Source organism: Salmo salar, chromosome 10 (genome assembly GCF_965601325.2).
Source record: "Salmo salar chromosome 10, fSalSal1, whole genome shotgun sequence".
NCBI lineage: Eukaryota > Metazoa > Chordata > Actinopteri > Salmoniformes > Salmonidae > Salmo > Salmo salar.
In genome coordinates this window covers 89,708,037-89,729,855 of record NC_138300.1, presented here as the reverse complement: position 1 = coordinate 89,729,855, position 21,819 = coordinate 89,708,037, and the positions used below count along the sequence as shown (strand labels likewise).

The window sequence follows — 21,819 nt, the reverse complement described above, 5'->3', positions numbered from 1 at the left end:
TGTCAGGATGACTTTCTTCTGTATCAAAATGGACTGACATCTTTGTTCACACAGCTGCACAAAGAAACGAGGTGATGCTCTGAAATAAACTGCTAGAAGAATCATTTCAATTTGGGAGCCTGTTTTGTTTGGTTTTATAATCTGAAATCTGTCTATTTCCTCTGTCCTGTCTCTTCTTTTCTCTCCTCTCTTCCCTCATTCACTCCCTTCCCCCATTATTCAATTTTCTTCATTGTGAGCATTAGAGCTTGTAACTATTTCATTTAGAGCCCGATCAGTGTTTTTTAGGGTCCGATACCGATTCAGATTTTTTGGGGGACAAAACTTTACGATATATCTGTCGAAATACTGTTTCAAGTGTAATTCAAGTGTAATTATTCCACACTGAATTCTTATTAATTGCCATCCTAAACAGCAATTGTCCAACAAATATGTTTCAAATGTAGATTTTGTTTTACATTGTGAAATTAATCATATCAAGTGTTCAGATAAGCATGAGATTCCCATTTTTCATCCTATTTATTAGTGGAATTATCGGCTGATACCGATATAGCGGTAAAAGGCCAATATCGGCTGACAATATCGGTCGGGCTCTAATTTCATTTATTGCTCTGCTGTTTTCTGAAGATGGGGCTTGCAAAAACAGCCAACTTCATCAGCCCCATGTCACAATGAAGCACCTCCCCTCTGTGTTCTCTTTTATTGTGTAACGTTTATATGTGTCCCCCTCAGTGTGAAGAGGCCTGCAGGGATGGGCAGCATCCTGAACCGCCTCGGGGGGAAGAAACAGAAGATGAGCACGTTAGAGAAGTCTAAGATGGACTGGAACGCCTTCAAAGACGAGGAAGGCATCGGGGACGAGCTGGCCATCCACAACCGCGGCAAAGAGGGGTGAGTCTCTCTAGTAGTACCAGCGATGCCATACAGTATACTGCAACACCACTCCACCAGTTCCACAGGCTGGTAAGCTGATAGATCAGTTAAAGTATTTTTCCTCTACCCACCAGCCTTATCCTGATGGACTGTATATCTACTGTCCAGTACTATATATCTACTGTCCAGTACTAATCCTGAGCTACAGAACACATCTGTCTCTGATACCAGTGGCCTCTATCTGTTGTGACGGATCAGCTAGTCCGAAACATCCTAACACAGGCGGGAGGCATGAAATGAACAGACCGGAGGCAGTGGTTGTGGTTCCTTTTCTTTTGGATTATCACTAAACGGGTTTTCTTTCGCCCGACAAAATAATTCCAGTACAAGGTAGCGTCCAACAGCATAAAAAATCTAAACATAAACTAACCAGTTGACCAAAAGGCCATGGCCAAAAAGGGAACACGAAACAACAAACGGCTCCCCTTGTCTTTAGACTATCGTCTACACATCATATTTACAGGGGGATTGCTTCCCTCTATCAATAGCCTGCCTTGCTTAACATAGAGCCAAGGTGCATCAGATGAAGAAGCTTTACATTTACATTTACATTTAAATGTTACATGTAAATGTAAGAAGCTTTCTCTGAGGTAGGAAAGTCCGACGTCCTCACAGTCCCCGTGTCTGCTCCCAATCCTCCTCGAGCTCATCTCTTGGCACACCTATATAGAGGAGACACCAAGCCAATCAGTGGGCCCAGGTGTGTACTAATTGGCTTTACACTGAGTACCTGTCCCCTGAGGAGGGTGCTGTCGTGTCGTCTTCCTTCGGCTGGTCACTAAATCCTCACACTGTCTACAGTAGTCATCAGCAGGTTGGACTGTGGATAGTCATGAAGAGAATCCCCTATAGAGAAGTGCTTTGTGATGATTGACATCTTGTACCTGGTTGAGCTCTGCAGCAGTCCAGCCTTATTAAGATGCCTAAATAAGTCATGCCTATAAATTGGCAATTGAAAGCATTTAATTGTGTTTGGTAATGATAGACCTTTTTTATGCAAAATTATCGGCAAGTAACTTGATGCCTGCTGTGCTTAAGTGATATAAAGTTGTTTAACGGTAATATTATAAAAATCACGCTTTTAAACTATTATATTGTATGATTTACTTTAATCTCATATTAATCTTGTCCGTCTATGACAAACAGAACCTTTTTGATTAAAATCTATGAATTATTTTAGAATGTCTATAAATCAATCTCTGAATTTTCTACCTTGATGAAACCACTCTCCTGCTCCGCTATGATGTAACAATTGCAGGGATGTCCTTTGTCAGTGGCTGTGACGTAGGGTTCAGCCAGGATTTGATGGACATTCGGAAGAGCGAATTAAATGGTAGGAAGGACATCCCAGCTTCAAGTGGTTTCAGATTTCACATCCTACATCACACAGGCTCAGAAAATATAATCTGGCTGCAGTCCAAATACGTTATTTTTACGCCCTCCGCACTCGTGCCAGCCTCTTTGACTTGCGGGAATCCCTGTCGAAACTGGATGCAGTTTGTCTTAAGTGGAGGTCCAATTCCTCACGTTGCCCTCTCGATTTAGCTCAAGGGAATTATCACTTGTGGGGTTGATATGACCCACAATTCAATGCAAACTGTGGTCACGTGTCATACTCTGGTGGCCAGAAAGTGTCAAATTTAATCAACACAGCTGCATTTTCGGCATGTCAGACAAAATTATGAATTTTGTAAGCTAGCTTACTAAAACAAATATATAGATGACATTTATTTTAGCATTGGCAAAGTGGATTTGTCTTGTAGTGAGGACCCTATAAAACGTAGCTAACTTCATAGACATATTGGAATAAATTACCAAACTATAAAACTAGTTAGCCAGCTATGGGTAACTGTAGCTAGCTAACTACGTTAGCTTGCTAGGTACATTCATAGCTTTAGGTTGGTTGTTTTTGAGCTCAATTTCAAGATTTCAACTAAGGACATTGTCTCTCCGATGTGACAATGTAAAACGTCATTCAAGGGCTGTTTAGGGCCAAGGTCTGTCTACTTTGAATTTGGACTGCAGCCTCTGTGTCCGTGGAAACCAGGGCTATCACGCAATTCAAGCCATTTTGATCTACAGTGTTCACAGATTGATTTATAAGGGAAAATGTTGTTCGGAATCGGTACCAGAACCATGCAGGTCCCCTAAACAGGGGACTTTACATCTAAGAGGTTTAACAAAAGAATTGTCAAAATATCTCCTCCAGGAGGCAAACCCGCAATGTAATGACCCACAGGTGGGAACCCTAACCATTACACTAGGAACTTAACACCTTGTTGACTTCGACAGACCATTCACATTTTTGGAAGCGTTCGTTCCAAAATGATTTTGTTAATTCACTCAGTAGTGATTCCACATTTATTTCTCTTGCTTGGTTAAAACAGTTGATTTAATCAAGTAGTTAACCAAGTTAGCAAGCATTTTGTTTTCTTTTGACTGCACGCTGCTGCAACCTGATTGTATAGCATTTCGTATTATTCTGTATGTAAATCCGAGACACTCCATTTATACTGAACAAAAATATAAATGCAACATGCAACATTTTTCTAAGATTTTACTGAGTTACAGTTCATATAAATCAGTCAATTGAAATAAACGCATTAGGCCCTAATCTATGGATTTCACATGACTGGGCAAGGGCGCTGCCATGGGTGGACCAGCCTGCCCAGCCAATCAGAATACATTTTTCACCACAAAAGGGCTTTATTACAGACAGAAATTGGGGAGAAAAGGGGGTAAAATATTTTTCCCCCAATTTCGATCTTGTCTCATCGTTGCAACTCCCCAACAGGCTTGGGAGAGGTGAAGGACGAGTCATGCGTCCTCTGAAACATGACCCGCCAAACCGCGCTCTTTAACACCTGCAAGCCAGCCACACCCTGTTCAACTGACAACCGAAGTCACCCGGCCCGCCACGAGGAGCCTCCCCCCGGCCTAACCTGGACGACGCTGGGCCAATTGTGTGCCGCCCGGTCACGGCTGGTTGTGACACAGCCTGAGATCGAACCCGGGTCTGTAGTGATGCGATGCAGTGCCTTAGACTGCCACGCAACTCAGGAAGCCAGAGAAATTAACATTCAGTTCTCTGGCAGCAGCTCTGGTGGACATTCCTGCAGTCAGCATGCCATTTGCACGCTCCCTCAACTTGAGAGGCATGGGACCAACACTTTACATGTTGCGTTTATGTTGTCCTTCAGTATAGTATGATATGTTATGTTTCGTATGGTATGTATTAATTTGTGGACGGCCATCATCCATTTCACATTATATACATTTACATTTCAGTCATTTAGCAGACGCTCTTATCCAGAGCGACTTACAGTAGTGAATGCATACATTTCATTTCATGCATCTTTTTTATTTATTTTTTATTTTTTGTACTGGCCCCCTGTGGGAATCGAACCCACAACCCTGGCATTGCACAGTTGCAAACACCATGCTCTACCAACTGAGCCACAGGGAAGCTATATGTTACGAATTGGAATTTGTATATGTTACGAATTTCAATTCGTACGATACGTTATGAATTTCCATTGCGTATGATATATTACGAATTCCAATTTGTTGCCACTAAGGTAAGCTAGGAGGTTAATGTTAGCTAGGTGGCTAACGTTAGCTAGGCTAGGGGTTAAGGTTATGGTTAGGAGTTATGTTAAAGGGATAGGGTTATGGGAATGGTTAGCTACCATTCTAAGTAGTTTCTAAGTAGCTAAAAAGTAGTAGGTAGTTGCAAAGTTGGTAATTAGCTAAAATGCTAAAGTTGTCTATGATGAGATTGGAACACTGAACTTTTGGGTTGCTAGACAATCGTGTTATACGTCCATCCTTCCACTCCGACCAACCACCCTCATTTTTGTCTTAAAACCTTTTACTGCAGTGGGCTATATCAGGGTCACACAGAGTTTCTCTTAAACAAATCTACTTTGAAACAAACGTGTACACCTCACACACATGATTATGGGCTTTAAAAAAAATAAGACCTGTACCATGTCAGATACAGTATTCAATTTTGAGTTTGCATCCCAATATGACACTTTATACAGTGCATTCGGAAAGTATTCAGACCCCTTCAATTTTTCCACATCGTTGTTCCCCCCTCATCAATCTACACGCAAATGTATAAAATAATAAAAACTGAAATATCAGACCCTTTATGCAGTACTTTGTTGAAGCAACTTTGGCAGCGATTACAGACTTGAGTCTTCTCGGGTATGACGCTACAAGCTTGGCACACCTGTATTTGGGAAGTTTCTCCCATTCTTCTCTGCAGATCCTTTCAAGCTCTGTCAGGTTGGATGGGGGGGGGGGGCTGCACAGCTATTTTCAGGTCTCTCCAGAGATGTTATGTCGGATTCAAGTTCGGGTTCTGGCTGGGCCACTCAAGAACATTCTGAGACTTGTCCCGAAGCCACTCCTGTGTTGTCTTGGTTGTGTGCTTAGGGGTCGTTGTCTAGTTGGAAGGTGAACCTTTGCCCCAGTCTGAGATCCTGAGCGCTCTGGAGAAGGTTTTCATCAAGGATCTCTCTGTACTTTGCTCTGTTCATCTTTCCCATAATCCTGACTAGTCTTCCAGTACCTGCCGCTGAAAAACAACCCCACAGCATGATGCTGCCACCACCATGCTTCACCGTAGGGTTGGTGTCAGGTTTCCTCCAGACGTGACGCGTGGCATTCAAGGCAAAAAGTTCAATCTTGGTTTCATCAGACCAGAGAATCTTGTTTCTCATGGTTTAAAAGTCCTTCAGGTGCCTTTTGGCAATCTCTAAGCGGGCTGTCATGTGCCTTTTACTGAGGAGTGGCTTCCGTCTGGCCACTCTACCATAAAGGCCTGATTGGTGGAGTGCTGCAGAGATGGTTGTCTCTCTGGAAGGTTCTCCCATCTCCACAGAGTAACTCTGGATCTCCGTCAGAGTGACCAAGGACCTTCTCCCCCGATTGCTCAGTTTGGCCGGGCGGCCAGCTCTAGGAAGAGTCTTGGTGGTTCCAAACTTCTTACATTTAATGTTGGAGGCCACTGTGTTCTTGGGTACCTTCAATGCTGCAGAAATGTTTTGGTACCCTTCCCCAGAAATGTGGTTTTGAACATATATGCAATGGTTCATTGAATCAGTCTAAAACTTTGCACATACACTGCTGCTATCCAGTGGCCAAAATCTAAATTGTGCCTGGGCTGGAATAATACAATATGGCCTTTCTCTTGCATTTAAAAAAAAAAAAAAGGCTTTGTATTATCTTTTTCCATATCTAATGTGTTATATTCTCCTACATTAATTTCACATTTCCACAAACTTCAACGTGTTTCCTTTCAAATGGTATCAAGAATATGCATATCCTTGCTTCACGTCCTGAGCTACAGGCAGTTAGATTTGGGTATGTCATTTTAGGTGAAAATTGAAATAAAGGGGCGGATCCTTAAGAGGTTTTAAGTAATCTACTGTCTTATGTAACCATACCAAACATAACATCATACTAATTTCAGTGTCCCAGCTTTACATGAGACCAGGATGGCACACGGAATGTTCGGCAAGCAGTGATTCTGAGTAGGGTTGCAAAGGGTCAGAAACTTTCCCGGAAATTTCCGGAGATTTTCCATGGGAAGTTAAGCCCTGGAATTTGGGGAATTTTGCTTAAATTCATAAGGCAATTTTAGGTCTTGTGGCATATTTTGGTTAAACTATCCACAATTCAATGGAATTGCAACCCTCTGCATGCACAGTGCATTCTTCCATCACATGTGCAGTGCACTCTTCCATCACATGTACAGCTGATTCTCAAGATATTGCACGCTATGAGATACTATTGAGCCCACACTACTACACTGTCTGAGCCAAGGACTACATGCTTTCTGGTAAGTTTTGATTACAATACTGGGTGGGGTGAATATATTTTATATGACATAGATGATTTTTTTGTTAACTAGTAAATAGTAGCCTACAGCAAAGTGTGTTTAAATAATTTCTAAATTGTAAAAAAAAAATGTCGTTAGTTTTTGCTACCATGTGGGTTTTAGCTTGCTTGAGCCTGCTAACTGAGGAGTGTTAATTCACCTGTTTCCATACATGTTTAATTTTAAAACATGTATATTACAAAGGAGTTGTTTAATCTAACTGCTTAACTATTTATCTGTATATTACAAAGGAGTTGTTTAATCTAACTGCTTAACTATTTATCTGTGATCTTTTTTTGTTGTTGGTCATTTTCTTCTAATCTTTACAGGAAAATGCCACGGGCACTCTCTGATGTGTGGAGACATTTCACTGCAGCTAATGTAGAAGGAAAAGCTGTGTACATTTGCAAATACTGTGCCAAATCATATGTGAAGAATGCAACAAAGATGCTGAATCATCAGGCCAAGTGCATACAGTTCCATCAGCACTCACAACAAGCAACCTCTGACAAAAGTCCCTCTACTTCTATTCGAGGTAAAAATGATGAATCAGACACCTTATCGATAGCAACAGCTCATGGTCCTCCTGGAATCAGAAGTTTTTTTGACTCAATGGAGGAACGTAGTCAGAGAAATGCTGATGAATGTTTTGCTTGAGCTGTGTATGCAACTGGTTCACCTCTGATGCTCACAGGCAATGTGTATTGGAAAAGATTTCTGAATGTTCTTCGCCCAGCATACAGCCCTCCAACCAGACATGCTTTATCTACTCATTTGTTGGATGCAGAGTTCAAGTGAAGGTCAAGCAAATCATAGAGAAAGCAGAATGTGTTGCAATCATCTCTGATGGGTGGTCAAATGTTCGTGGGCAAGGAATAATTAACTACATAATCTCCACCCCTCAACCAGTATTCTACAAGAGCACAGACACAAGGACAACAGACACACCGGTCTCTACATTGCAGATGAGCTGAAGGCAGTCATCAATGACCTTGGACCACAGAAGGTATTTGCTCCAAGGTGACAGACAATGCTGCGAACATGAAGGCTGCTTGGTCTAAAGTGGAGGAGTCCTAACATCACATCACACCCATTGGCTGTGCTGCTCATGCATTGAGTCTGCTCCTCAAGGACATCATTGCACTGGAAAAAATTGGATACACTCGACAAGAGAGCCAAGGAAATGGTTAGGTATGTGAAGGGTCATCAAGTTATAGCAGCAATCTACCTCACAAAGCAAAGAATAAGAGCCCCACACTGAAGCTACCCAGCAACACCAGTTGGGGTGGTGTTGTCATCATGTTCTCCTGGAGGGGAAGGAGTCTCTCCAAGAAATGGCTATATCACAGTCTGCCGATATGGACAGCCCCATCAAGAGGATCCTCCTGGATTATGTATTTTGGGAGAGAGTGGTAAGCAGCCTGAAACTCCTGAAACCTATAGCAGTAGCCATTGCACAGAGTGACAGAGACAATGCCATCCTGTCTGATGTTCAGGCTCTGCTTGCAGATGTAAGAAGAAATCCGTACTGCCCTGCCCTCTTCACTGTTGCTCCAAGCAGAGGAAATTGTAGTTCTGAAAAGTGTAAAGACTTCTGCCTGAACCCCATACACGCCGCAGCGTACATGTTGGACACCAAGTATGCTGGCAAAAGCATCCTGTCTGGTGCAGAGATCAACAAGGCCTATGGTGTCATCACTACCGTGTCTCGCCACTTTGGCCTGGATGAGGGCAAGGTTCTTGGCAGTCTGGCGACGTACAATTCCAAGCAAGGGCTTTGGGATGGAGATGCAATATGGCAGTCGTTGCCAACATATCTTATCAGCCACCTGGTGGAAGGGACTTTGTGGATCTGAGGCTCTTTCCCCTGTTGCCTCCATCATCCTCCAAATCCCACCAACATCAGCCGCCTCAGAGTGCAACTGGCCCTTGTTTGGGAACGCACACACCAAAGCACGCAACAGGCTGACCAGTACAGGGGTTGGAAAAGTGGTGGCCATCTGGGCAAATTTGAGGCTTTTTGAGCATGACAACGAGCCATCTTCAACGAGGTTGGAAAGAGACAGTGAAGATGAGGCCTCAGAGTCTGATGTTCAAGAGGTGGACATTGAGGAGGTCCAGGAGAAGACATGAAAGCCTTTGAGGAAGACAACCAAAGCTTTAGTTTCTAGACTATCATTTTACAGATGTATGTTGAAAATGTTTTTGGGAGATGCGATTGATCATTGGGTATCATTCAATATTCCCTTTTGTTGTTCAGTGAAATCATCCCATATGATGAGTCAACTCATTTAATTGAAGTTCAATTCGTAACTAAATTGTTTTTTAAATTTCTATTGGAAGGATTTAATCATTTGCAATTATGTCTACTCATGATAAGGTAAAAGGTTTATGTTTCTGTCTCTTTATGATATGGCAAATATATCCAATGCAAAAAACATCTACATTTCAATGGTATTAATATTAATTTGCATATATTTCCGTTAATTCCCATATATTCCCACGGAAAGTTTCCACCTCTGAATATTCCCCAAAATGTGCAACCCTAATTCGGAGTGATGATGTTTTACCCTCGTGCACCATGTGCAACCCCCTGACTACTTTTTACTTTTGGATGGCGACTTCAGATTTTCTGTGAACACACTGAAAAGTAACTTGACACTGTGTTGATTAGTCAGCATAAATTTGGTTTATAAAAATGACAAGACAGCAGGAGAAAGAGTTTATGCCGATGCTGGAATTTATTCTAAACATGTTTGTAACAGCAATTTTGTCATTCGTGTCTTGTAAATTGATGCTAGCATGCACAACTGAGGTTCTGTTTACATGTGCGCTTAGGGTTCAACCATTTACTATATGCAGTTCATATGTCACTTACTGTTCTTTTAACAAAACAATTTGTTTTCTCGGCTATGGTTTGTGTGGTCTTGGTTCTTCTTCGAGGAAATTTAGCGTTGCTAATTGCAGTGTTTGTCCTGTCTGAAATCAGGATACCTCATCTTACCATAACTTGGTCTGCGCACTGCAAATTAATGTGAAGTAGGGTAGCTGTTTCCCTAAGTTCTGTGATTTTATACGTAACTAACTAACTAGTTATTTTTTGTGTAAGAAAATATGCTCTATTGTGGTGCATGAACTGGCCATACACGTTAGCCAACCTAAGATTGTAATGTTAGCTAAGGTTACTTAGCCAGCTAAAGTTAATTGGCTATCATAGCAGCCAAGGATGTTCGCTAGTTTATTTGTGCATATTTGTTTGTGCTCCGATTACACGAGATCAGCAGTTTACACATGATGACTTCAGCCTTATGTGAAAAACCTTATTTGGCTAAATATAGTTAGCTAGCTTCCCTCGCTTAACATAACCACATTCATTGGCTAGCTAGCTAGCTTTTAACTGACTGGTGTTAGCTAGCTACAGAGGCTAGCTGCTGAACTTTGTACAAGCAAGCTAACATTAGCTAGGTAGCTAAAGTTACATACCTAATCTAAAATATCTGTTTACATTTATTGATTAACCTCAGCTTGAATACCACCATATAGCTAGCTATATACAGTAACCTAGGTTTGTTCGCATACACTTCTTGACTGGCAGCATTCTGTAAGCAGTTGTGTTGATGCCGAGCAACCAACCTGGTGTTAGAACTCTGAGATTCAGCTGAAAAAAGATGTTAGCATTGTCAGAAATGCTACAAAAAGGTAGCACATCGTTGTTTCTTAACGACGGAAATGTGTGCGTGAGAGCGCTAAGTTATGCATTTAATAAAAACTGTTGCACCTCCAAATTTTGTCAGTCCATCATTTTTTATGTCCAATGCTCACTTTATGGACGCTATATTCTAGTTTTAATCCAACATCTAGAATTTGAGCTAGGTATGCGCAAGTAATACTCTTAAAAATCAATTGCTAACAACCCTGTTAAGAAATCCGGTATGTGGTTCTCGGCAACGGCTGGATGGCTCATGACAAGAGGCGGGGAGTGTGTTGTGTCCCTCCAATCAAGTTGATTTGATCATTTTCATTGAGATTGTTGTGATATTGGTTTAGATATGATGGATGGAAGATTTGAATTTAACACTGAGTTTCAATCAATGCCTATAATCCCCCTGCCTGACCTGTAGCTATGGAGCAGCTGTCCATCTGAATGCCTGCTCAGAATACCAGCATCAACTGACATCCTGGGCTTTCAGTGGCGCTCATCTCCCTTCCTGCCTGCCTCTCCTCTCCCAGAACAGGATTTTCTCTCTGCTGTCAGAGAGGCCCTGCAGTGGCATTATTCTTTCCTAAAGGTTACTGTTGAACAGATGAATAATTGAACAGCCCCCCCACCATCCTCCTCTGTGTCTCTGACTGATGAGCTATGCAGCCTGGCTGCTGGTCCCTGTTCCTGCGTCACAGGAAAGGAAATGTACGGAGCAGAGCTAAGAAAACACAGTCTAGAGCAGGTTATATATGAGGTTAGAGGGGGGCAGGGAGTCGGGTGCAGAGCAGCACCTGCTCTGTACATAGCAATAGCAGTCCACATCCATTTACACAGGAGCTCTGCAGATAAGGCCTTTCACTCCTCGATGCTGATGAATGCACTACTATAGCTTGCCCTTTGCTGCAGTGTATAGGTGTGTGGTTAGGTGAGATCCCGTGTGTATTCATATGCGTTTTTAACCTGCTCTTTTCGGAGCACATTTTTGAAACCCCACAATTACACCGAGGCACTTGTCCTATGTGCCTGTTGTATGCAGTGAGTGTTTCAGAGCAGCCAACCACAGGAGTGAGAAAAGACACCTACAGTAAAGTGGTGCATATTCACCTCCCCCCTCCCCCTATGTTCTGTGGATATTAATAGATATGTGTGCATCATACATATGCCTATTTCTGTCACTCACACAAACCACATAGGAGATAGTCAGGCTGTGAAATGAGAGTGAGAGTTGACTCTAAATCGGCAAATGGCAGCCCATGGGCCACCCCCTTTTTGTAAGCCTGCGGATTCATTTTGGGGTCTCAACTTACTATTAAAAGTTAGAATAATAGAATTCACAGGGTGCAATTTCAAAATGTGCTTGTGCATCAGGATGTGTTCTATTATGTCAGTCACTGACAGTTACTCAATTAGCCCATGTCAGCTAAACATTTTTAGATTGGTAAGTTAGTTTAGTGGCCAGCTATCTAAACTTGTAGTAAGCAAGGTCGAATGATATCATCAGATATCATATTGAAAACTGCAAACATTTGTCTCAACCCTATGGCAAAATGTGTGGAATTGCAGGAAATTAAATCTAAAACTTCAATTGTTTCTCTTCACTGTCAAGAGGGGGGCCGCTATATTTTTTTGCTTGCCACAAAATTTAGCTTACGGCCCCCAAAAGGCAAGGGTTGACTCTGACTGCATGTGGGTATGGATGTGTGTACGCAGACCTGTGAGCCACTGCGGCCCCTCATGAGTTCCGCATTTTTTTTTGTGTGGCTCCCACCCACATCAAAGTTGCCCATCCCCTGGTCTAAATTAACTACAACTTTCTTCTGAACATCTATTTGCTTTTGACCATGAATAATGAATATTGAAGAGATGTAGGCCAGTCTTATGGTGTGTGTAGCTCACAGTGAGAGCTAAGGGATAAAAGTAATCTGTGTAGACAACAAACTACCCAGCATGCTATATTCCTATCTCCTCAACCACTAAAAGGCTGTCACCTTGAGGCTTATAACTTAGCCTAGTTCAAGTGTTCACTCACAGGGAGGTGACCTGCTTTGTGGAAACATTATGAAATGACAGATAAATTAATGATGCCAAAATAACAAAGTGATGTGGATTGGGTGAAAAATGTGTGCAGATGACCCAATTTTGTCAGGAGGGATACCTTACTGTAATACTTACCATTAATAAAATGGTAAAAAATAAACAAAAATTGCTTTTTAGCAATAGCAAAAAAATCTAGAGCTTAAATTTTGCTAGGACTGTCTGGGAGGGACGTAACCTGAAAACTAGATGTTATTGGCAGAGAGGTTTGGAAATCTCTATGGTATTGGTCTATTAACTTATACTGCCTTCTGATATCACCAGGCAAGCGAAAACTCCACTCATGCAAAACCTGCTGATTAGAAGGTTCTGTGTACATTTTATTTTCAACCAGCAACTATCAGGAAATAACATTTTTTATATAGTTTCATGAGATGATGTACAATATGATACAAAACATAGGAAAAACAGAATTTGGACTGCACTGCGCCTTTAAGGGTTCATTTGTCTCTTAAACCCAATAAAAGGAGTCAGACATCTGCTCACCTGTGATTACCCAGCCTGCATTGGGGCTGGGGATGACATACCTGCTGCCACTGGTTGAGGTCTCTGTATTATCTCTTCCCGTAATCATCATCAACCCAGCCTGCACCTGTCTCCATGGCTACCCAGCACTCCTCTGTGTGAGCTAGCTCTCTCATTTCTCCAGTCCCACTGCTTTGGGATGATTTGGTCTCCACCAGGGGGGATGCTAATCTAGCATGACATCATTGGAGCAGCCTTGGAGACATTGGGATGATTAACTCTCACTGCCTATTGAGAGTAGAGGAGGCTTTCAACCATGCAGGCAGAGATGTCACACTACCACCACTTACCCTGGTTTTGGCTATGTCTGTCTGTGCTTCAGTATAGGAGATGAGAGAGAAGAGTCTTGCTGTATATTCAGCCAATCTAGATAGTGGTGAGATGAAGTAAATATACATTCAATTAAAGACTGTAGTTGGAGAGTTCAGAAATACAGCCTATCCGACACGCTAAATGGCTGCTTTCTCCCAGTTCCTCCCTTTTCTCAGTGTTTTTCTGTCTCTTTGGGAGGGATGTGGTTGCTTAGGCCAGGGTCCTGAGAGAGAGGCAGCAGTGGGCCGAGGGCGGTCCACTAGGCCACACTGGGAGACCACATAGCTGTTCTTGGAGCTCCAGACAGCCCTATGGTAGGGCTATGCCCTGGGCCTGCTCTCCCACGGGGGGGTCACACACAGGCTGGGGGGCCAGTGAGGAGGCCTCCCTCTGATCCAGGGCCAGACAACAACCAGTGGTGGGCGTGAGCCGTGAGGCAGCTGGTAATGGCTTTGGGGAGGAACTTTGGGTGCAGTGGTATCTTTCTAGCTGTCCCTTTATGTATGGGAGAAGGCTCTATGTGGTGTGCATAGGCCATGCTAGGAGAAGAAAAAGAAGATGGAAATGAAATAAAATTTTATTGGTCACATACACATATTGAGCAGATGTTGTTGCGGATGTAGCGAAATGCTTGTGTTCCTAGCTCCAACAGTGCAGTAGTATCTAACAAAACACACAAATCTAAAAGTAAAAGAATGGAATATATAAATGTTAGATTGAGCAATGTCGCCGTGGCATTGACTAAAATACAGTAAAATAGAATACAGTATATACAGTTGAAGTTGGAAGTTTACATAGACTTAGGTTGGAGTCATGAAAACTCGTTTTTCAACCACCCCACAAATTTCTTGTTAACAAACTATAGTTTAGGGCAAGTGAGTTAGGACATCTACTTTGTGCATGACACAAGTAATTTTTCCAACAATTGTTTACAGACAGATTAATTCACTTATATCACAATTCCAGTGGTTCAGAAGTTTACATACACTAAGTTGACTGTGCCTTCAAACAGCTCGGAAAATTCCAGAAAATGATGTCATGACTTTAGAAGCTTCTTATAGGCTAATCGACATCATTTGAGTCAATTGGAGGTGTACCTGTGGATGTATTTCAAGGCCTACCTTCAAAAGCAGTGCCTCTGCTTGACATCATCGGAAAATCAAAAGAAATCAGCCAAGACCTCAGAAAAGAAATTGTAGACCTGCAGAAGTCTGGTTCGTTCTTGGGAGCAATTTTCAAAGGCCTGAAGGTACCACGTTCATCTGTACAAACAATGGTACGCAAGTATAAACACCATGGGACCACGCATCTGTCATACTACTCTGGACGGAGATGCGTTCTGTCTCCTAGAGATGAACATACTTTGGTGCGAAAAGTGAAAATCAATCCCAGAACAACAGCAAAGGACCTTGTGAAGATGCTGGAGGAAACAGGTACAAAAGTATCTATATCCACAGTAAAACGAGTCCTATATCGACATAACCTGAATGGCCGCTCAGCAAGGAAGAAGCCACTGCTCCAAAACCACCATAAAAAAGCCAGACTACTGTTTGCAGCTGCACATGGGGACAAAGATCGTACGTTTTGGAGAAATATCCTCTGGTCTGATGAAATAAAAATAGAAATGTTTGGCTATAATGACCATCGTTATCTTTGGAGGAAAAAGGGGGAGGCTTGCAAGCCGAAGAACACCATCCCAACCGTGAAGCACGGGGGGTGGCAGCATCATGTTGTGGGGGTGCTTTGCTGCAGGAGGGACTGGTGCACTTCAAAATAGATGGCATCAAGCATACTTCCAAAGAAGTGGCAAAATGGCTTAAGGACAACGAAGTCAAGGTATTGGAGTGGCCATCACAAAGCCCTGACCTCAATCCTATAGAAGATTTGTGGGCAGAACTGGTAAAGCGTGTGGAAGCAAGGAGGCCTACAAGCCTTACACCAGCTCTGTCAGGAGAAATGGGCCAAAATTCACCACTTATTATGGGAAGCTTGTGGAAGGCTACTTGAAACGTTTGATCCAACTTAAACAATTTAAAGGCAATGCTACCAAATACTAATTGAGTGAATGTAAACTTCTGACCCACTGGTAATGTGATGAAAGAAATAAAAACTGAAATAAATCATTCTCTACTATTATTCTGACATTTCACATTCTTAAAATAAAGTGGTGATCCTAACTGACCTAAGACAGGGAATTTTTTCTAGGATTAAATGTCAAGAATTGTGAAAAACTGAGTTTAAATGTATTTGTCTAAGGTGTATGTAAACTTCCGACTTCAATTGTACGTATGAGATGAGTAAAGCAGTATGTAAACATTATGTAAACATTATTTAAGTGACTAGTGTTCTTTTATTAAAGTGACCAGTGATTCCAAGCCTATGTACAGTACCATTCAAAAGGTTTGAACACAGCTACTCATTCAAGGGTTTTTCTTAATTGTACTATTTTCTTCATTGTAATAATGAAGATCAAAACTATGAAATAACAAAAAAGTGTTAAACAAATCAAAATATTTGAGATTCTTCAAAGTAGCCACCCTTTGCCTGATGACAGCTTTGCACACTCTTGGCATTCTCTCAACCAGCTTCATGAGGAATTGTTTTCCAACAGTCTTGAAGGAGTTCCCAAATATGCTTAGCACTTGTTGGCTGCTTTTTCTTCACTCTGCAGTCCAACTCATCCCAAACCATCTCAATTGCGCTGAGGTCGGGTTATTGTGGAGGCCAGGTCATCTGATGCAGCACTCCATCAATCTCCTTCTTGTTAAATAGCCCTTACACAGCCTGGAGGTGTGTTGGGTCATTGTCCTGTTGAAAAACAAATGATAGTCCCACTAAGCCCAAACCAGGTGGTATGGGTATTGCTTCAAAATGCTGTGGTAGCCATGCTGATTCATTTGCCTTGAATTCTAAATAAATCACACACAGTGTCACCAGCAAAGCGCCTCCACACCATAACACCTCCTTCATGCTTTATGCAGGGAAATACACATGCGGAGATCATCCATTCACCCACTCCGTGTCTCATAAAGACATGACGGTTGGAACCAAACATCTCCAATTTGGACTCCAGACCAAAGGACAAATTTCCACCGGTTTATTGTCCATTGCTTGTGTTTCTTGGTCCAAGCAAGTCTCTTCTTCTTATTGGTGTCCTTTAGTAGTGGTTTCTTTGCAGCAATTCAACCATGAATGCCTGATCCACACAGTTTCCTCTGAACAGTTGATGTTGAGATGTTTCTGTTACTTGAACTCTGTGAAGCATTTATTTGGGATGCAATTTCTGGGGCTAGTAACACTAATGAACTTTTCCTCTGCAGCAGAGGTAACTCTGGGTCTTCCATTCCTGTGGCGGTCCTCATGAGATCCAGTTTCATCATAGCACTTCACCACTCTGTCTGTGTGGGTGGACCATTTCGGAGGATCTTACGCCAAGGAACTTAAAAATGTCCACCTTCTCCGCTGCTGTCCCGTTGATGTGGATAGGAGGGTGCTCCCTCTGCTGTTTCCTGAAGTCCACGATCATCTCCTTTGTTTTTTTGACGTTGAGTGAGAGGTTGTTATCCTGACACCACACCCCCGAGTGCCCTAACCACCTCCCTATAGGCTGTCTCGTTATTGTTGGTAATCAAGTCTACTACTGTTGTCGTCTGCAAACTTGATGATTGAGTTGGAGGCGTGCATTGTCATGCAGTCATGGGTGAACAGGGAGTACAGGAGGGGGTTGAGCACGCCTCTTTGTGGGGCCCCAGTGTTGAGGGTCAGCGAAGTGGAGATGATGTTTCCTACCTTCACCACCTGGGGGCAGCCCGTCAGGAAGTCCAGGACCCAATTGCACAGGGTGGGGTTGAGACCCAGGGCCTCGAGCCTAATGATGAGCTTAGAGGGTACTATGGTGTTGAATGCTGAGGTGTAGTCAATGAACATAATTCTTACATAGTTATTCCTCTTGTCTAGGTGGGATAGGGCAGTGTGTGCAGTGTGATGGTGATTGCATCGTCTGTGGACCTATTGGGGCAGTACGCAAATTGAACTGGGTCTAGGGTGACAGGTATGGTGGAGGTGATATGATCCTTGACTAGTCTCAAAGCACTTCATGATGACAGAAGTGAGTGCTAAGGGACGATAGTCATTTAGTTCAATTACCTTTGCCTTCTTGGGTACAGGAACAATGATGGCCATCTTGAAGCATGTGGGCACAGCAGACTGGGATAGGGAGAAATTGAATATGTCCGTAAACACTCCAGCCAGCTGGTCTGCGCATGCTCTGAAGGACGCGGCTAGGGATGCCGTCTGGGCCGGCAGCCTTGCAAGGGTTAGCACGTTAAAATGTCTTACTCACATCGGCCACGGAGAAGGAGAGCCCACAGTCCTTGGTAGCGAGCCATGTCGGTGGCACTGTATTATACTCAAAGCGGGCAAAGAAGGTGTTTAGTTTGTCTGGAAGCAAGACGTCAGTGTCCGTGACATGGCTGGTTTTCTTTTTGTAGTTCGTGATTGTCTGTAGACCCTGCCACATACGTCTCGTGATTGAGCCATTGAATTGCGACTCCACTTTGTCTCTCTACTGACATTTTGCTTGTTTGATTGCTTTCCGGCGGGAATAACTACACTGTTTGTATTCGGCCATATTCCCAGTCAACTTTCTATGGTTAAATGTGGTGGTTCGCTCTTTCAGTTTTGCGTGAATGCCTCAATCTATCGACGGTTTCTGGTTAGGGTAGGTTTTAATAGTCACAGTGGGTACAACATCTCCTATACACTTCCTTATAAACTCACTCACCAAATCAGTGTATAAATCAATATTATTCTCTGAGGCTACTCGGAACATGTCCCATTCCGCGTGATCAAAACAATCTTGAAGAGTGGATGCCAATTGGTCAGACCAGCGTTCAATAGTCCTTGTCACGGTTACATCCTGTTTGAGTTTCTGCCTAAATGAAGGAAGGAGCAAAATGGAGTCGTGGTCAGATTTGCCGACGGGAGGGCGGGATGCATGCATCGCGCAAGTTAGAGTAGCAGTGATCCAGAGTTTTGCCAGTGCGAGTACTACAATCAATATGCTGATAGAATTTAGGTAGCCATGTTCTCAAATTTGCTTTGTTAAAATCCCCAGGTACAATAATTGCAACCTCAGGATATATTGTTTCCAGTTTACATAAAGTCCAGTGTGTGTGTGTGTGTGTGTGTGTGTGTGTGTGTGTGTGTGTGTGTGTGTGTGTGTGTGTGTGTGTGGGTGTGTGTGTGTGTGTGTGTGTGTGTGTCTGTGCGCGCACACGTGGGTACTTCTTAATATCTCCTGCTAGATGTTTGTTTGATTTAGTAATAATTTTTTCTGTGTTTCTTTTTAGGTATGTGGAAAGAAATAATTTCCTGGAGAGAGTTGACCACCGGCAGTTTGAGCAGGAAAAGAAAGTGCGTCTCGGCAACATCATGAAACGAGGACAAGGAATAATGTTACAGATACACTTACATTTTGTGTGTGTCACAATTGTACATGCCTGCCCAGTTCCTCCCAGCGTTTCTCAGCCCAATACTTGGCCGCTGGACTGTCCATGTCTCTGGATGGCCTACTGACTGTACCTGCTGCTGGCTGCTCCTTGACCTATCAGACCTCACATACCCAGTTTACACTCAGCACTCTCATTAAACCGCCATCTGTTCCTGGACCTGTGTGTGACCTGAGTCACCTGGACTCAGACCCCTGACTGTCTGTCTCAGTGGCTTCCTCCCTCTTCCCGATTTAGAGGTGTGGTTGCACTGCTAACCTGCTTGCCTCAGCACATGGCTGTGTGGCTGGGTGTTTCTGTACATTTGCCATAATCAAAAAAAAGGGAAAGCATTCCAGGAGTGAGAAGAGGAGAATGAGTAGCACACCCTGAACTCTGAATCAGACTTTATGGCATTGACTTGAAAGAGCTCAGATAGTTGTGCCATCCCTCTCTACCTCCTGCAGTGATTCAGTTTGGTGCGCTGTTCATGGGAAGAGTTCAAGTTGATTGCATTTCACCTCCTTGTTGCACACTGTGATTCTCTGGAGTTGTTCCAGCTAATCTGAAGATAAAAAATGGTCTCACTATTATGTACCTTATTTATACCAACAACAATCAGAGATTCTGACATGATAAAAGATGTATGTTTTATCAACAGGTCAGCTTAGCTGCCTGTTAAACCTGAGCTAAGAGGGGAGAGGATTGCTAAATGTTCCTCAAGTGTTTTCTCAACGTAATGACACAGCTCCTATTACAAGGTAATTGTATGGCTGTTCAGTAGTAGGCACTCACTCACACAGACAGTCAGACAGACAGACAGACAGCGCGGTGAATTCAGGGACTTTAGTCTTAGTTACTGGTTGTTAAATGAATGTGTCTGAATTCAAGTGTGTCTGAATAATCACAGGTGAATTTAGACTTGTTTTGTGTTGTCATCATGTTGCTGTACTGTGTCACATGGAATAAAGCTTGTCATTTGGTTTGAAGTTGTTGTTTTAGTACTGATGGTCTTGTTTTGCTCGTTTGTACCCCTCACCTCCCTAAGGCCTTATATTCCACCCTTCCTCTTCCCCCTACCAAGGCTCTTCCCCTCTCTCCAGACAACTGTCTACAGACACACACTACCATTTCATCATACCCTTGCCAGTCCTTCCCTGCCCCCCTCTTCCCAAAATGCAACTGTTTCTATCTTCCTCACCCCCCCGGTCCTACACCCCCAACCCACCTCCCTCCTATCCCTCACAGGCCTTGGGCGGGTGCCTGCCATCTTACCCACTCTGCTCTGTCCTAAATAAGGTCAGAAGACTCCAGTCACACAGTATCTTTCAACCTCATTTCCTCTGTATCCAGGCCCCCGCCACTGCTTCTGTGTTTCCTGCCTGAGTGTTTGGAAGGGAAAGGAGGAGACGCCTGTGCATCCTTCATAGAGGGTAATTGACTTGTTTACGTTACATAGGGATCCACCCTTCATCCCCATGGGTGTAAACTCTACATTTGTTTGTTTCTTCTAATTGTGCTTCATGTTACTAGATGAAACTTACTCTATATTATATATAAGCAGATTTAGATAGAGATCCCGTGTACTGTACTCTCACATTGTTGGGAAAGGACCCGTATGTAAGCATTTCACTGTTAGTATACACCTGTAGTTTACGAAGCATGTGACAAATAACATTTAATTTGATTTGAGACATGCATATTATTCATAAACACGCTCACACAAACAGTTGCATATTGGATGGAGATAATTATGATTTACTTTTGTCTAACGATACAAAATGAAACATACAACATACAGACATACACAAACATCAACAATCTCACTTCTGCCCAGACCCACCTGCTCTCACCCCTATCTCCAGTGCCTGCACTACTCTCCCCCATATGTCCTAAAATTGCACCATTTTGTTCCTCTCCATTGCCCACGCTTTTTCAATATTCAGATAATGAAATGTATAATTTTTTCATGGTCTTAACTATGGATGATTGGTAGATTTCCAGTTTAAGTGTACATTTTTTTTCAAGACAATTGACGAGAAGAGTATCCTCCAATCCATAAGGTAACTATCTCACTGCCCCCTCATATGACATGTCTTGAAATATGCAGACAGACGGATTCAAAGTAAAATTACATTTGTAATACTTATTTTTCTTTTTTTCTCCCTTTTTTCTCCCCAATTTCGTGTTATACAATTGGTAGTTGTTGCAGTCTGCAACTCCCGTACGGACTCGGGAGAGGCGAAAGTCGAGAGCCATGCGTCCTACGAAACACAACCCAACCAAGCCGCACTGCTTCTTAACACAATGCACATCCAACCCAGAAGCCAGCCGCACCAATGTGTCGGAGGAAACACCGTACACCTGGCGACCTGGTCAGCGTGCACTGCGCCCGGCCCGCCACAGGAGTTGCTAGTTCACGATGAGACAAGGATATCCCTGCCAGCCAAACCATCCCTAAACCCGGACGACGCTGGGCCAATTGTGCGCCGCCACATGGCGGCCGGCTGCGACAGAGCCTGGGCTCGAACCCAGAATACTTCTGAATACATCCATAACTTTTGGACTTCATGGCACTCCCAGAAGGAATGGGTTATTACGTCATTGTTAGTTTTTCAAGACGACTCTCTCGTTGTGCTGTAGAATTGTTTTATTTAATTTAATTTGTAATAAATTCTATACATTAATCTATACATTGGATTATGCGTACATTTTCGTTACCTGTAATTTTGTTAGTTATGTTCTTTTCAGTTCTTTTTTTAAGTATTGGTTCTTACCTATCATATGAATATCCTTTTCTGACTCAAGATTTGCTCTGATGCCCAAAATATTTAAAATCTAAATTTGTGATAGGAAACTTGTATGTTGCATGT

The 21,819-nt window shown here is 42.8% G+C and overlaps 1 long non-coding RNA gene across 1 annotated transcript; it reads left to right on the top strand.

The window, feature by feature from the left end:
- The first annotated feature begins 235 nt into the window (after nt 1-235).
- LOC123724458 (uncharacterized) lies at nt 236-19,935 on the top strand. Its single transcript, XR_006757018.2, has 2 exons — nt 236-891; nt 18,809-19,935. It is a non-coding gene; the product is annotated as an uncharacterized LOC123724458 (long non-coding RNA).
- Nucleotides 19,936-21,819: the final 1,884 nt, after the last annotated feature.